We start from the raw sequence: 19380 nt of genomic DNA, 5'->3' as shown, positions 1-19380 counted from the left end.
ATAAATTTTCATATTCTTCTATCTATATATATATATATATATATATATATATATATATATATATATATATTGGAAAAGACAATATTTGCAGATATTCCGGTCATCCTTGCATTTTCACGCAGTATGGGGATGGAGCTAACAATATTTAATAAGTGGTGCCATGGCATGGGGGGAGCGCACAAAACACAGTGATCACGTGATTTGGATAGCATTCTCTTTATATAGCACAATACGCATCAGGCCTGTAGTGACTGGCACAGCTAAAGGTGAAAAGTTTTTAATATGATTTTAAAGTTTGTGCAGAAATAAATTAGAATGGAAATAGAACGTTATATATATGTATCAAAATTGTTGATAATGAGGATATTTGTAACAGCCCATGATAGATTGTGATAGACTGTGGATGGATATTTAGGTGCCAGGGGTCATAAAAACACATCCTGCAGGATAAGAGGCAATCAGCGGTGTTTATTGGGTGATGATGACAGCACATTAGCACACTCTGAGATAATTAATTAAAATGAGGCACCCTGCTGATTATAGGAAAGCCTCTTACAGGGGCCACTCTTTGTATGATACATATCCAGCACCACTCTGATTGTATTAGCGGAGGGGAAGATGTGATCATAGATTGGTCACGTAGTATGATAACTGCACCATCAGCTGTATATTGAAGGCAAGCACTGTTTTCTAATGGCGCTGTCATATAGCATCACGTAGTGCAATGGGATCACCACTTGTAGGATGTGTAATGAATAATGCCGAAAAATAAATAATATGTTTCCACTTAACATCCATCCTATAATTTAAAAAGGTAAAACGAATAGTGCTATTTATACAATATTTAACAATAATGAGTTATGGCAACAAATATCTAACAAATCCATCTGTTTATCTACCAATTGTCTTTTATATGGTATATATATAGTGGAATCCATGTCCATTTATATCATATAACACTTTAATATTAACAATGCCATATTGTATTATATCTAATATTTATTCTATCATCTGAGATTCGATTTTATATTGCATTATATGCAATGATATGTGTTTATTTTATTGTAGTATAATATTTTATTTCATGGTCTTATCTGTCCATTATTACCATTATCATTATTATTACTGAACAATCAATTTTTTATTATATCGTTTCAGGTTGTCATTTCTGTTTTACTTTTTATTACAACAAATAACATCTATTGTTTTTTATCATGGAATTTATTTTAGTATCAAATTAAACTGCATGATATTTTATTCTGTATCAACATATACTATATACAATCACATCCATATATCTGATTCAGTCTTTTACATTTTCGGGTTATATTATATCTCGTTTCACTGTCTTCAGATTCTATCTCTTTTATTTTTCCTTCTAAATATTATGTTTATAATGTATTTTATCTCATTGTGTTATATACTTTTCTATATAGCATCATATTTACTCTCAGCCATTTACATTTTATGTTGTATTATATCTCACGTCAGTATCTTATGTGTGTGTGTGTGTGTGTGTGTGTGTATCTTATGTGTATATATATATATGCATATTATATGTATCTATTGATCTCTTTTCTGTGTTAATATTGTATTCTATGTAATGTCAGTGTATATATGAGTTCATATTATGTTATATATAATGTCACTGTATAGCTGTGTTCATATTATAATAAATATAATATTGATGTATATATGTCTTTATAATGTATTTTATGTATTGGCAGTGTATATCTGTGTTCATATATTTGATCATATTTAGTGCTATTTATAAACACTTGTGGACATGTATTATTTTAAAATATTGCTTTCTTGATTACTTTAATATATTTTGTCTTCCTCCAGAATTGTATGAGAACTGTATAATGTGAGGGCTATGTACAATATGGTTTTGCTATGCAAAAGTGTCATGATGTAATCTGATATTCTGATCACCAACCATGTGTGAATGTCTCTAAAGCTGAAAGTGAAGTACTGAACAATAGGTGAAAGCTTTGTAGGGCTATTGTATATATATAAATATATATATATATATATATATTTATAGATAGATATAGAGATAGATAGTTTATATATAGATATTAGTTTATAGTTTATATATAGATATATGTGGATATATGTTTTGGTTTGTCTTTTATATATACCACTACTTTGGAATAACAAGTACAACCACCACCACCTCCTCCCACTATCCCTCTGTAAATGAGATCCATGGCTTAGAAGGTGGGAGATCACTGAGCATACCTGGGGTGAATTCCTCTATTCCTCCACCACTCACCACTTTCTTTCTGCAAAGAGTACCACTGAGATGGGAAATCACTGAACATATGTAATATATGAATTCTTTATTCCCTTCCATTCTTCTGTAAAAAATCTGGGAGAACACTGAATATGCCCCCACCCTCTTCTTGTACAGGAATCCATGAAAGTTATGTTCTAGAATCAAAGTATTATTGAAAACGTCAAGGGATAGTCTATTCACTTTTGGTGTGTTTTCCTTGTTGAGGAAAATATAACAACACATAATAATACTGTATATAAAGTATAGATAATAATATATAAATATTATTTATTAATATATAATATATATTTAATATTATTTTACATATTTATTAAATAAGCTATTTAACAATTGAGGGAAGGAGAAAGGGACTTTTAAGGCATACTATTTCACGTCAAGTTGAAGCAAAGATTTTATCCAATGAAAACTTCATATACATTGATAAAAACAGCTTTAATATAATCTTAAAAGACAATTTTCTGTACAACTTTCCTTATCACCCTATCTATACAACATGATCATGATTTTTCTTTTATAACTTGACGCGTTTCATGGACATACCCACTTCTTCAGGAGGCATACTATAAAACAATCATATTAACATTATTCATATTTATTATACATATCAAAGAACAGAATTTATACCATATTAATAAAAGAGATTCTTATTTTACTTAAAACATGAGATGTAAATATTTATTAAATAAGCTGCAAATCTTGTTTTTCTATTTTTCTTTTTTAGCTGAGCCTGGCCAAATGTTTTTTTATGTTGTTTTGGTTTACAGATTCCTAATTCTAAAGCTAAATTTGATTACCACTTTTTCACACCCAGGAATCATGTCCAAGGTCAGGGCAATACATAATGATTGTAGTTGTACTATAGAAATGTAAAAACATCCCCCCTGGAGGGGGACTACTCAATTATTTACTGGATGCTTATTGCAGGTCTATGGCTAGACAGCCAGGAAATGTAGAACTTACAGATCCAGCACAGCAGCTCACACATTTCTTGTCTTGTGATAGGGGAAAGTCTCAATTTATAATTAGGATAAACCTTGTGAGCCATCATGTCTGCTAGACCTCTATTACAAATGATGAAATTTGATCTGCTTATATTTTGCCTTCTCTGGTTCCACCTCCCCACCTCATTAACACACTAATGACATTTTGTTTTTCAAGAACAAAATTACCATTTTCATAACATACCTTCCTTGTTACACATTGGTGTTATTACTAGCTCTTTGTGGTTCTCTATGTATATTATGGTTCGTAGTAGAGGTACAGGGTGCTGCAATCCAATCAATGAAATGAGTGGGCCAGTAACATCCAGACTGGAGGGGAAAGGACTATATGATGCTGGATGTCCTCCAGCCAGGAGATGATGGGGGCTCTGCCTGACATGCTGTAGCTTCTGATGCACACTGTGAGAAGCTCAGATATATCAGAATAAGCATTTTCAGAACAGGAGTGCATCTAGTACAACTGTGCAAAACAGAAGGTAAAACTAGAGTTCAGCTTTAAAATTCCTTGATGCTTTAGAGCAGGTATTTTTCTCAACTCCGACAGCCCCTGTGGCCTACAGGAGGCCGGTTTGGTGGGAATGAGTCCAAGGTGAAGTCTTCTTTTCCATAGACAGTCAGAGATGGTTTTTCCTTCTACACTATGCAAGCTGAAAGGCTTTAACTGGAAAGTTTAATAGGCCAGTTGTTACATTCCAGCCTTGCTGCATAATTCGTTCAACAACGAGAATGAAGCGTTTAATTTTGCAGCACTGGCTAACACCTGCTTTCAAGTGGGTTGTGAGACCCCAGTGCTCCCTTCTCTCTATCTGGAAACCCATAAAACCTATATGCATGCAATGTCACAGTTATTGAACTAAATATTGTTTTAATATTGCTAGAGCTGCTTTTACGGTTAATTGTATCATGTTTACAGCCAGGCTGGGCTTTGTATTTTTTTCACTTTTCTTGGTTTGATTTTTTTTCCCCTTTCTGCTGCGTTCACAGTCACAACTAATAAAGTGCAGCCGTTGCAGCCGCCGTGCCCTTTTTATATAGAGGGTGAGGGACTTCCAATATTTTCACTCTGCTGGATACTGGAGCCAGTAAAATTCATCAAATTTTAATTATTTTTTTGGATTAAATAGACGTCTTTTAGGACAAAACTTATTTGCACTTCCTATTGTAAAGAAGTGCAACAAAGGGAATTGTTAAAAAGCTTTCCCCCCCACTTCTGTTGGTGACATTTTTTATGGAGTGAATTAGACGCCTTTTATGGCTATTTGAAATTATTTTTTATCCTACCAATGTGGTGGATTGAAAGTGGGAATACATTAAAGAGGTGTGAGGCTTTTATTGTCCGCCTTTTTACACCACAATAAACATCCATTCATTTCATGCTTCAAGGAGCATGTTCCATATGGAAGGAAACTAGTACTTGTTGCCTCTACCAAAGTACTAAACTTATTTCTCACTGGTTGCACGGTGGCTAACATTCTCTCCTTGCCTGGCCCGGACACTGTTTGCATGTACCCAAGTTTTCTCCCACATCCTAGATGAATTGGCTCCCCCAAAAAACTGGCAACCCAGTGTATTTAATGCCACTTTCTGTATATATGCCAACAACAGCTGCATGATTTTTCTCATGGTTGGTTTCCTGATCATTGTGTTGAAATGGCCACTACATAAAAAGTGAATTGGACAGGGTGACAACATAGCGTAGAATTTCCAGGTATAGTATGCATGCTGCTGTGATAATGTAAGTGGCAAACTTTGGGCACACACAGTTATGGTGCACAAGTCAGAGAAGGGAATCTTAATATTGATGCAAACATTGAGCCGTAAACCTCTTTCCTTTAACTTTTTCTTTCCTTCAATTAAAAACCTACTAGAGGTGGCTTCAACAATAGTAAATGAATTAGGGATTATGAGAGAATATACAACAAAAACCACCCCTACTCTTTTGATGCAAACATTGGCCATAGAGGAACTAGGGGGCCGCAGCTAGTGACAGCTCTGTCGTTGTTGATAAGTGACAACAGATTAAGAAGCAAAGATGATTTGGTGGTGACATGACGTGTCCTAGCTGACATTGGTGCCCCAGCTGCCTTGTGCCTAGAAATGGCCCTCTGCAGAGTATCAAGATATAATAAAACCCAGCAGGCAAATTACACCATACTTCTCTTTAGTCAATCTCTGTTCTCCAGTGTCATATGCCACACTTCTTCCTGATAGTATCTAGTTACATTATAGGTAACAATCTGGTTACACTGTGGGTAATATCAACCCAATAATGAAAACGTTTTTCCTTTTGAATTTTTGAAAATACCCGTTGAGATTTTAAAACAAAAAAGTTTTTCAACATTAGAACATATGCGGATGTACAAGAAGGCATTACATAGAACATATAAAAAAATCAAACCGTTGCATTTAGTTTTTACAAAATCCTTATTGACTTGGGTACATATGATTCCCCCATTCCAGTCATACTGATGGGGAAAGGATTAATCCTGAGTAAAGTCAACAGAAATTCCCAAAAAATAATCCTTTACTTGTCACCAGAAATTTTTGATTGCTGGGCAATCTCATAAATTGTGATAAACGGTTATGGATAGAACTCCACATTTCGGACCGTTATCCAAATTTGATACTGCCCATGCAGAATGCTCGTCTGGGGGTACATATGGTTTATATCCTATTTTTTTTTAATCCTATCATGCAGTGTGATTTCCTTTTTGAAAAAATTGGAACACAGGGATCTACATCTGTGAGAGAGGAAAGAAAATTCCTTCTATACACCACACCACATCCCTAGTAATTATTAGGATCCTTTTTCAAAAAATGTTTATGAGTTGACTTTTCTATGGCCAAAGCAGTATCATTACTTTCCATTGTTGATTTAGCAAACTGTGTCAATTTCAACACTTTTTAAACTCTGTTTCTATCTGTCTTATATTCTGTTTGCAGAAAGTGTGTTAAGCTGCGTACACACTTCCAATTTTTATCGTTCAAAATGAACGACGAACGAACGACGAACGATCGATTGGGCAAAAATCGTTCGTAAAAACAGTAACCAACGACGCCGACGAACGAGGAAAGTCGTTGGAAACGAACGACCGGACCGGCGGATCGGATTGGACGACGATCGTTGACCATCGTTCGTGTGTACGATCGTTCGTTGATCGTCCATGGTCTGAGCATGCGTGACGAACGAACGTTCGTTCACTTCCTGTCATGCACGTCACTCCCTGTATCGCTCAAACGATCGTATCTATTGTGTGTACAATATCTACGAACGATCGTGTCGTTATCTGTATGTACAGGATCGGTGCTATACGATCGTTCGCAGATATCGCGCAGGATCGTTCGTCGTTCGTTTAACAACGATAATAATTGGAAGTGTGTACGTAGCTTTAGGAAGTGACAATCACATACATGTGTGGTGTTTCCCACATAAGTACACAGAGATTCAGTTGTGCTGATGGACAGGAGCTCAGACAGGGATCATAAAGTTCCATCAAAAAAATCACATACCATATAGAGATGGATTAGGGCAGAATAGGGTTCTATGAGGGGTAGCAACTTTGCCCCCTCCCAGTCCCTTCATTTTACATTGATAAGGATTGCATTAGGCTCAGATGAAGCCCTCCTATATGGTCTGTACTAATATGGGCACACCAATATGGGTGATCTAGCTCTGACACCATAGCCAAAAGTAATTGAGGACTAATGTCTATATATGCCAATAAAGATGAACTTTGATGTGTCTTCTAAACTGGATTTCAAGGAACATTTTCATGATGGCATGTAGACAGCAAAATAAAAAAAAATCCCACTCTATCCAAAATAAGGAAAATATTTGTTTTTATATATTCAGTTCATCAGTCAGCCAAAACATTAAAACAACTGACAGGTAAAATAAACAAAATATACATTATCCTGAAAAATGGGTAAGTGTACGGATCTAAGTTACATTTACAAGGAGCAAATTGTTATGATACGTCAGAGCATCTTCAGAATGGCTGCCTTTTGGAGTGTTCTCCGTATGCTGTGGTTAGTACCTACTAAAGGTAGCCTAAGGGAGGACAACTGGTGAACAGGGTCATGAGTGTCCACGGATACATGTGGGCTGAGTGATGAGAACCCTAAATCAGTCACTGTGCTTTTAGACAGGGTGTACTATGGGAAGGCTACTACAAGTGGTATACCTAGAAAGATCTGCTACTAAAGTTGGGTAACAAAGAAGGAGAGAAAAGGTGAGGATTTTTTGTTGCCTCAATAGTTTATAAGTGGTTGTAGTAACACATAATAGAAATCCACCAGCTAGGTGGTACAATATCACAGAATACAGGAGTGCCCTTCTTACCCATTAATAATCATTGGGTTCATAGAACATAGTGCTAGAGTCAACTACACAGTTTAAATAGGGATACAGAGTACAATGAGGTACGAAGGGGGTATGTCAAGGCTTAGACTGGATGTCCAGTCCTGGTGCATTTTACCAGTTTAGGCTTCCTCTGGGGATGGGGAAAACCAGTAAAGAACATACACAGAGAAGTCATGGAAAAGTATTTGGTGAATCTGCAATAAGTTGGGTAGAATAAGAAAATGGAGGGTTGGTGACCAATTCAAATGGTCCTAGTATTTTGGTTTAGGTTATGGGGCCGACTGGACCATATCATAGCCAAGGTTTAAGGCTGGAAAAGGTGGTTCTGTGTAGAAGAGCAGATAATGGCAGACTAAGGGAGTCGTAGGGATGACAGCATAGTCTTCTGCCAAGGAGCAGAGTTTTTCTGATAAGTGGCTTTTTAGTAAGAGTGAAACCAGGAGCAGAATGACAGTCTAAGATACGGCTACTGTTAATGCAAGCTCCCATAATTTTGACATCAGAGTACAAATATGGCAACATTCATTGTTGACTTATTTTTTTATGTTGCAACTGCTGAGATATTTATTCTTGCTACCTGCCTAGTGAGCCACTCATTCAGGACCAGTATGCAGTCAGTGAGGCACCTGGACACCTGATATGCACATTTCTTGTAGATAAATGACTTACTAGATAGCAAACCTAGATAAATATAATTGTCCTATCATCTCAGAGCTTACACTTTAAAATTAGCCATGGCAACCCCTAAGTATTTGTCTTCACAGGTTGCATTTATACTTTCTAAGCCTATATAAATTTTTAATTGTTTCTTTTCTATATATACATAGTCCATCAAAAACCCCCCCCCCCCCCCCTTCTTTCACCTCTCCATCATGTCTCTTCATCTCTGCTGATGTTTGACAAGACAACCACTTTGTATGCTGGCGCCGGAGCCTACAAGAGTGTTGACTTTGCACTTTAATTGCTGTTTTATCTTCTCCACACTTCTGAGCACTTTCAAACAAATTCACTATTCTCAGAACAGACAATCATGCCACTATTATGGACATTCACAATCCATATTTAACTACACCTAGGGCAGGCCACAATATTTTCTATTATTATGGATCCACACTGCACATTTATAAACTACAAAGACGGGCCACTCCAGCTTTCACAAATATGGATACTAACATTCAAATTGGTCATTCATAAACTACACTTAAGACCACCCAAACCATATCAATCATATGGATGCTCAAAATCCACATTGGACATCCATAAACTGCATCTAAAGTCAGGCCACTTCAGCTTCAAATTTTTTAGACACCCACAATTTGTATCAGGCAATCATAAACTACATCTAAAGATGGGTTAGTCCAGCTTCCATCAACCATGACATCCACAATTCACATTGGATATTTATAATCTACATCTTAAGACAGGAAACTCCAACTTTCACCATTTTGGACATCTTCAATCCACACTGGGCATTGATAAAATACATCTAAGGACAGGCCACTCTAGCTTCTACCATTGTTGTCACCCAAAGTCCAGACTGGGCATTCATAAACTACATTTAAAGATACTTCAGCTTCCACAATTATGGACATCCATAATTAAAAGTAAGCATTCATAAACTACCTCTTAAGTCAGACCACACAAGCTTCCACCATTATGGACACCCACAATCCACACTGGACATTAGTAAATTACATCTAAAACAGGTAACTCCTGCTTCAAATATTCTGGACACCCACAATCCACATTGAGCATTCATACATTACATATAAGGACAGACCACCAGCTTCCACTTTCATAAGCACCAACAGTACTGATTGGACATTAATAAACTACATCGAAAGACAGACGATTTCACCTGTCATCATCATGGAAAATCCCAATCCACATCAGACATTCATAAACTACATCTTAAAACAGGCCAGTCCAACTTCCATCATCATGGACAACCAGAATCCACACTGAACACTCAAGAACTACCTCTAAGGACAGGAAACCCCGGCTTCCACCATTATGGACACCCACAATTCACACAGGACATTTATTAGCTACATCTAAATATGGTCAATTTCAGCTTCCACCATCATGGACTCCTACAACTCACATTGGGTAATCATGAACAACATCTAAAGACAGTCAATTTCATCTTCCACCATAATAGACAGCCTCAAACCACATTGGGCATTCTAAACCACATCTAAAGATGGTCTATTTCATCTTCCGCCATAATAGACATTCATAATCCACATTGGGCATTCATGAACTTTATCTAAGGATGGGCCATTTTATCTTCCACCATTATAGACACCCAAAATCCACATTGGGCATTTATGAACTATGTCTAAGGATGGGCAAGTTCATCTTCCACCATAATAGACACCCCAAATCCACATTGGGCATTTATGAACTACGTCTAAGGATGGGCCATTTCATCTTCCACCAGAATAGACACCCACAATCCACATTGGTCAATGCCCTCCAATGCTTCCCTGGCAATTCATGACAAATATGTCTAAAAAAAATCAAACATTCCTAATACAATCAGTAAAAGCAATTACATCAGCCTGTATACATGACACCTGCTGCATTTTATTAGTGATTTGTCACAGGTACAACCCTTATCACACAATGTAATGAATTGGGAAATACTTCTCAATGTGCATTAATGACTAAAAGATTAACTAGCCTCCAGTGTTTTTCTATCAGTTCCTCCACCAACATAAATGGATTTCCTATTACCCCTGCAGATAAATTCAGTGTAATAGCTGTTTCAGATTAGGTTATAACAACAGTTGGAGTATCAGATGGGGCAATGATAGGGACAGGAGGACAGAAGATAACGCAATGGCTCCCATTGGGGTTATATCTCTCTTATGTTAAACTAAAGTTGATTTACGAAAAAGGTAGCATAAAGTGAATGTTCAATTCAAACAACCAATTTTGGGCTTGCAACAAGTTCCCCCCTCCCACCACATGATTGGGTATACAGAGTTACCAAAGGCTCTTTAATTTTGCAAAGTGAACAAAAACTTTTAAAAGTGAAAAGAAACTTTGAATAGTGGACGTTCATGCCCAATGCATAACCATATTAAATGTTAGGGGCCTTTTAACCCAAATAGGAGTTGCTAGAAAGTGAGTATAGAATGCAGTAGAAGCTTTTAATATTTTAAATCTCATGAGGAATTGGTTTAACTTTTCTACGTGAGCAGCCCTCACTCCTTTAGTAAATCAATTCCATTGAAAAGATTATCATGTCGCAACTGGCGTCCACTTGGAACTTTCAGATCAATATGAAGTTGTCAGCTATCTTGGTGTCTGCCACTTTATCTAGGGACACCTATGATACAAACGTACCTGGATGCTAAGAAACAATTCTATCTACGATTGTATTCTCTGACCCTCACAGCAGAGCTTGCTAAACACAAGGGACACTGTGGGGGGAAATAAGGTTTAGGATTTCCATTGCATTTCCTGATTGAAAACAACAGGATATTGATTTCCTTACCACAAATAAAATCGCATGCTGAACTCACTTAATAGATTACCCATTGGCTGAGCTTGTGTTTGCCCTGAGCTTTATAGAAGCCATCTCAATTTAATTATCCTTATCATAGGGAATAATGCACTGTTTTATAAAGCAATGAATATCTCCTGTAAACAGAAAAGCAATCAAAAGCCTACAATAAAACTAAGGAAAAACAGCTAGCAATAATTGGATTGGCAGCAACCAATGGGGCTGTTTAATTTGTCTTTGCATGTTTTTTTTTATCATGCCAGATATATTGCTCTGCCTTATGTGTATACCTCAAGTATTTATGCAGACTTGATCTTATTCGTAGCTGGCAGTGTAGAGTCCCTAAATGTGACAATCTATCCAAGAAAAAATGAAAGAACATTTACAATCACTGAGCTGGAATAAGCATACAGCTAGTGAAATGTCAGACACCTGATGGCATGTTTGTTCCCGATCTGTAACACACATGGTACTGAAGTTCCAAAGCTTGCACTTTATAAAATAAATAAATAATGGCAGCTTGCGTATTTCTCAACTGGTGGGTTCCCTTAAATTCAGCAGATTGTACAATCTGACTGTAAGGGCTTATTGATACCTGTCCATATTTTTTGCCTTAGCATCTTATGCCACACACTTAAGTGTGCTGTGTTAAACCATTTAAATAAATAGGCTGCCAATACACCAGAATGCACCAAAAACACAAGCGAGCATTGATTGGCATTGGGGTAATGCATGTATTCCTGCCATGCACCACACTGGAAGGGTGGGGACCCAATAAATCTATAGGGTGAGTTATGCCACATGTTAGTATTGGGGTAGCCTATTGATGAAATTAATGAATAAAGACCCATTTTATGAGTGACAATACAGGGAAGTACAGGGAAAGGTTTAATTTTTTTTACAATTTTTGGCATCCTTCCTGTAAAAACTGGGAGGTGATCTCCTTAAAGTGAAAAAAAATATTGTTTTAAGTTGTCCAATAGACTGGAAATTATTTTTCTAATGGTTTCCAGTGGGAGATGATTGAACGAGCACTGTGCTATTAGGAGGGGAGGTGGGAGTAGTGAACCGCACCCTGCTGTGCTCTCCATAGGAGGTTGTTCCATTTATCAACACAGTGGCGGATTGATGAACAATATNGGGGGGGGGGGGGGGGGCACTGTACACATGTCAGATTCTAAACCAAGACGAATAGCTGTGCCCGGCCCAGCTGTTATCGGTGCAAATAATGGGGTTTAGATCCTAAAAATGGCTTGTGCACATCATTGGTGCAGTAGCTATTTCACAACTAATAGTTATGTTTGCTCTATGCAGGGTAGTTTGGGGCAGTTGGATAACGCTTGCCTGTCGGATGTGGCGGCTGACCTCTAGCTGGCAGACTATCAACTGCCTGGAAACTGCAGAACAGAGCCAGTTGGTTCATCCTAATATTTTATAGTAATTGCTGAAAACAGTGTAAGATTTACTGCAAGCAATAATATATACCCATTCCAATCACGGGAAACTGTTGAATATTTGTTGAGTCTTAGTGGCCCATACATGACCAGTCCTATAACTGTACAGCAACGCTTTGTAAGCCAAGATCACAAGCACTGCAGTGTAGGACAAGGCTGATCCAAGTTCTATTCTTCGGGCTCCCTCTGGCTCTGCTTTTATTTGCTCTGGTAAAACAGCATGGTCCTCATGGCAATAAAATAGGTGGTTTGTTTCATACAATGCTGTTTATGATTTTAATCAAGCCAATGTTTACCTTAAGGTGCTCAGGATTTTATGTACGAATATAAACAGCGCTGTCCCCACATGTTAGTGATTGAGTCGGACATAAAAACAGAGATTTGGCTTTATATATAAATTGAGATTTATGTGGAAAGTGATCCTCACACGGGCCAACAAATTGCATTTGTCTGGCAAACAAAGCACATTTAAGCCAAGTCCAGCTTTACAATACTCACAACTGCTGTGTAAACTAAGAACAAAGCTGTGATTATTCACCACACAGATGAAAAGATGTCGGACATTGGGACGGCTAAAAGCTTGGATTGTTATTTGCATTTAGTAGAAGGACAACTCCAGTTTTTAGGGCTGGTATACGCAGGCTGATTTTCAATTCTAGTCACTTACCTTATAATATAGATCAATTTAAAAGTATTTGCATCACCACGGTATTTGTGAAAAAAATATTTTTGGGTCCTCATGACATAGACAATTGGAACACGTTGGTAAATATGAATTGTTATAACACATGGTGCATGTGTATGAATGAATGAAAAATCAGGAGTTTTCATTTGTCCTATGGGTCACCCTATCCTCACCTTATGATCAGATGTATAAGAAGGTGCCAGGTTTTGGGACTTCCTACTAAGTGATTACAAATTAGATCAGTCGGTGAAGGGTAATAGGAATTAGTTCTGCTCATGTGTACTTAGGCATCACTCTACTTCATCGGACTGCCGAAAATATTTACCATACGCTTGTATGTTCAATGAAATTCAGGTAGTTTAATATGGTCCAGAAATCCACATTTATGGAGTTGGTATACCTAAAATGTATTTAAATTCAACAACAAAAATGTAATTTATTGCACCTTACCAGTGCTTGTATTCTATTTGTTATTACATGGTGATTTTTCCAGTAATTCACTCCCATGGTCACCACTCCTTACCCTATTTTCTGCTCTAATAGCCACCAATCCTCACCCTAATTCCACTTCAATGGCCACCACTCCTTGTCTTATTTGTGTTCTAAAAGCCACCACTTCTTACCCTAGTTCCACTCTAAGGGCCACCACTCCTTACTTTAATCCTGCTCCATAGCCACCAATCCTCACCCTAATTCCACTCCAATGGCCACCACTCTTTGCCTTATTTGTGTTCTAAAAGCCACCACTTCTAACCCTAGTTCCACTCTAATGGCCACCACTCCTTACTTTAATCCTGCTCCATAGCCACCACTCCTTACCCTAATTCCACTGGAATGACCACCACTCCTCACCTTCATCCTGCTCCAAAGGCCACAACTTCTCACCCTAATACTGCTCCAATGCCCTTCACTCCAAGTGCCACCATTCCTCATCTTAATCCTGCTCCAATGGCCACCACTCCTCACCTCAATCTCACTCCAAGGACCAGAGTAGTACAGCCATGTCATTTGCCATATTGAACAAGTACTGATGAATAGAAATGGTTGCACATTCTGGCACACATCTTCTTCTCAACCAGTGTTGAGACTTTTTATCACTTCTCATCAGTTTCCTCTATTAACATAAATTGTGGCTGTGTCTGGGTTTCTCCTTCTAACTTTAATCTACCTGTTGTCCCTCTCATTTAACTTCTCTGACTTTCTTGATGGGAGCATAGCAAACTAGGGTGAGGTTATAACCTCTGTCAGATTTAAGTGCCTGTCTCTGTTGCTTCTTTTCATTTACTTCTTGTAAAACTGTTGTCAGAGGGACAGGAAGTGAGGGCAAAGATCTACTAACAGCTGTAAATACTGGATAATGGGTCTATTCCTTCTCACAATGCATGACATCCATTTCAAAAGGCAAAAAGAAACCAATTGGAAACATTCACTGATAGCGTTTAATAAGCAAAACAATTATCAAGAACTGTATGAGAATATTCTAAATATATTCTTAACTTTATTAAAGTATGAACCCCTTAATGATATCCCACATTTTTGTGATGTAGGGTTGCACGTTTCTTTGCATGCATTTTAAAGTGAGAAGTAATTACATGTTACACAGCATTGTGCAAGAAAGATGACCTTGTGCTTGGTACATTGTGCCCATGTTGTATTATACAAGCTGCTTCCCCCTTCTCAGTGATGTTTAAATGGGAAATGACATCTTACATTGTATTGCTTCCTTAACTGTGCAATCTGTATGGCAGATGAGAGTTAAAGTGAAAACTCTAACAATCAACTTCTCATCTTTGCTTTCTTGGGGGTCCATTTACAAAGCAGTGATTCTGACATGAAACTTTCCCTGGTAAAGAATATTCCAGGTCCATGTGTTTTAAGGGCAGTAATTGATTCCCCACCTGGGAATGTTTTCGTAAATATCAGGTTTGATGCTTTATAGAAATCTTCGTGTGAAATATACAAAAATATGTAATGTACAGCGCTGCGTAATATGTTTATGTAAATCCTGTTTATTAATAATAATAGATTGTAAGCTCCTTGGGGCAGGGTCTTCTCCTCCTCCTGTGTCACTGCCTGTATCTGTCTGTCATTTGCTACCCCTATTTATTGTACAGCGCTGGGTAATATGTTGGCCCTATATAAATCCTGTTTATTATTGTTAATAATAATTATAATAATAATAATAATATATGCATTTTTTTATATCTTCCCCCTCCAAAAAAAATTGCCAGAATTCTTAACTTCCTGTGCTGCATTGTTATGTGCTTGCACTGTTCACCATAGACTACACAAACTCCCACCCTTCTTATATAGAAGAGGAGATGGAGGAAATGCTTGGCAGCCCTTTAACACTTCCTGTCCCAGGGTGACAACGATGCTCCTCCATAGATACAGTATGTTGAGAGGGTGTTGTCACCCTAGTACAGAAATAGTGGCAGGATCACCAGGTGAATGGAAATAAAGCCTAGAGAAATATGCTGGAGCCACCACTATAAGATATCAATGCAAACATATCAAAATAAAAGGAATAGGAGAAGAGAAAGGAGACAGATTACTAACAACAAAGAAAAGCCACCAATGGGAAACAGGAAGACAATTTCGCCCAAATTGAGGATTTTGTTTTTATGAAGCAGTGCAATTCCCTTAGCAGAGACCGAACAGGGTTTGGAAATATGGAGGTACTCAATGAAGCATGGCAAAGACCTATTATTATTATTATTATTATTATTAATAATAATAAACAGGATTTATATAGCACCAACATATTACGCTGCGCTGTAAATTAAATAGGGGTTTCAAATGACAGATGAAAGTGACAGACAGTGATACAGGAGGAGAGGACCCTGCCCCGAAGAGCTTACACTCTAGAGGTGGGGGAATTAACACACAATAGGAGGGGAGATAATCACTGTTATGCACACAGTGCAATTTACATTTAGTACAGCCAGCCATCATATTTCATGTAATCGACATCCAATTACCAAGAGATGATCTCTGATTGGTTACTTTAGGCCACCTCGCTTCATTCATTGCTTCTGTCTGGTTTTTCTAAGGTTCCTATAAAGCAGAACAATTTGGCAAATTGATTTATTTCAGAGCCAAGCACCTGATAACAGGACATAACAAAGGATGAAAATATCCTCCCTCCCACACGCTGACAAATCTTGCGTAGGTGTGCTGGAAAATCTGATGGCAATGTGACCACAACCGCCCACACATACACTATATATTGATTAATGGTGGCATTATACAATTTACAAGTCAAAACATCTGAATTATACTCTGCAAAATAATATACATAATGGGGAGTAGAAGTTGCATGGAAAAGCAATGGCTTACTGTCACTGTGGTCACCAGCACAGGAAGTGGAGTGTAATTTCCAAAATTGAGACACACACAGTAAGAACCAACAGGAGCATATGTTTATTACTGTGTGTAGGAAATTAGAAGAAATCTCCCACAAAATGAATGGCAATACACATATACAATGCTTTATAGCATGCACAAGCCTTATTGCTTGACAATGATTGCGAGGGAATAAATGCAACCCATTCACAGGTTTGGCACATTTTTTAAATCAATAGAAATGCATCAAAATATCAGCATGACGTGTTGAAATAAATGTTGTAATGCTTAACGTTGCACATCAACATGTGCCAATGTGCTTTAATGTGTGTTAATATGCATCATGGCATAGATTGATGTGGGCTGAGTGTGTTTTCATGTATTTCCGCTTAGCTCAATAATAATAAAAAAAAAAAAAAGTATCAAAGGCACAAAGTTTCAGTCTAGGTTTTTCCTGTAAAATTAAAAAAGAAAACCTAGTTGCTGCACATAGATAAAAAGTATTGGCAGCAGCCATAGATCAGTAGGGTTGTCACTTAGTTAAAACTACATACCTAGGGCTACCTGGTTCACAGGTAACACATGGGTATGTTACGGGGGGACTGAGTGTAAGGTCAGGTTCTGTCCTGCAGTGGGATCCAGTGATCCCACACAGCTCCTGGCCACTGGCACCACAGCGCTGGTTCCACATTTGGGACATTGACATTGGGCAGCTGTAAGCGGTACTGTACTGCTCACTGCCACCCTCTTTCATTTACTTTAGGACTGTTGCACGTAGAAGCTACAAGTAGTGCCTCAATATTCCCATAGCTTAAGTCCCTGACCCTCCAGTGATGCAATATTTTACCACCTTTGGTTAAGTACACATGTGCAATAATTGTTGTTGGAAAGGATCTTTCATGATGCTTTTCAATGACAAACGACTGCACGATGCATGAACGAGCGTTGTACATATAGCACCGTTCTGCTATGGAGAGGGGAGGGCGGAGAACGACAGAGCGGCACCCCGCTGCGGTCTCTCCCCCTTCACTTCCATTACGATCGTTCGTTGTCCATTTTCCTTTAATTCGTCAAGATGGTCGTTCGGACGATGGACGACAAGCGCTCTACATACGCCAGATTCTCGTCTGATATCAGCCCTGAGCCGAATATTCGATGAGAACCATTGCACATGTGTACCTTTGAGTCTATGTGAGCCTTTCAGTATGTTGATTGACTGCGGTAGTGTTAAAAAATTCCCCTTTATTATCAGTAAACATCCAGCAGTGGGGATATACATGGCAGGTATTCCTTTACACTGCAGATAGCTGAGCAGTTGGCAAACTGAGACTAAAACTACATACACACATCAGATAATTGTATATGAGTATAAAATAAAAAATATATAAAAAATCTGATTTGTACAGTGGGCCCCCCAGCCCACCTACTGGCAACTACTAGAAGTTGCCAGTAGGTGCCCAGGGGTGGTAAATGCTGAGTTTTTACTTCTAATCTAAATTTACCAGATGAAAATTTGTTCTGCGTGGATTACCAATGAGGCCAGAGATGAGTGATCTCCAATGGTGGCTATTTATTTATATGGTGTACATTTATTATAAAGAAAAAAGGAACTTCTTTCAGTGTTATGGCGTACCCAAGCCCTGTACATGCATAGTCTGCATGCAAAAAATAGAGAGAAGCAGAGGTGAAACAACAAACTGTTATTTTACCAACTATACTGTTGGTACAAGCATTGCCAGTTTGCAGTCAGAATGCCACCTTTTTTACAATAGCAGTTCCCTAAGTGTGGAAAAAATGTAATTGTAAAATGTAAATGATTGTATTGAACAAATTTCTGCAAACCAAGCAGGTTTACACATGTGAAAAGCCTGTAATTTCACCACTCTTTATGTAAATAATGTTTGTCCTCATTATACTAAAGTCACACTAACACAATTAGGAAGTGTTAATTGTCCAAGTAAATGAACAAATCAGCCAGAGATAAGCAATGGTGGATGAAGAACTAAATGCTGCCATCTACTGGTACATTTTAAGAATGCAGTGCATGAGTGAATACAAAGTATTGCAGTTAAAGGTATATGTACAGTGTTTTTTTTTTTTTGTTTTTTAAAGCAGGAAAGTCATTTTTTTTTCCAGTTTTAACCCTTCAAACTTTCTCCCGGAAATGTAACAAAGTGAGGAGATCTCCTCATTATGGAGACAAGTGTTTCAGTTGGAAGATTTCCCGTGACCAGCTGTAACTCTTGATTTGTATTTACCCCAAATGTACCTTCTGTGTATGGCTATATACACAGGTAGTCCCTGAGTTAAGGACATATGACATACGGACGGCTCCTAGATAACAACGGGGCTTCCCTGCTCACTCATGTGCAGGACAGAGGCTTGATGGAGGAAGGGGGAGGTTTGCATGACTTGCAGAAGAAATCTTTTGCTAAACACAGCGGAGGTTGTGGGTGATCTTAAGTGGTAATCAGCTGAGCTGTTCTGTAGAATCTTGTACACCAACATATTAATCACTAATAGAGAAGCAACAGACTGAAGAACTCATCTCTCTGCTCACATTGTAGTATCATGTTCCTTGTTAGCACATGCACCTTGCATTACAACGCTCCAAATGAAAAGCTCTGCTGTACAGATGGCTGCAAGTGCTTGATACCAACCAAGTGTTCCATGTATGGACCACCAGTGAAAAGGTTAAGAGTGCCACAGAGCTATA

Source organism: Pyxicephalus adspersus, chromosome 10 (assembly GCF_032062135.1).
Source record: "Pyxicephalus adspersus chromosome 10, UCB_Pads_2.0, whole genome shotgun sequence".
In the NCBI taxonomy this organism is placed as follows: domain Eukaryota; kingdom Metazoa; phylum Chordata; class Amphibia; order Anura; family Pyxicephalidae; genus Pyxicephalus; species Pyxicephalus adspersus.
This window is presented reverse-complemented; position numbering follows the sequence as displayed.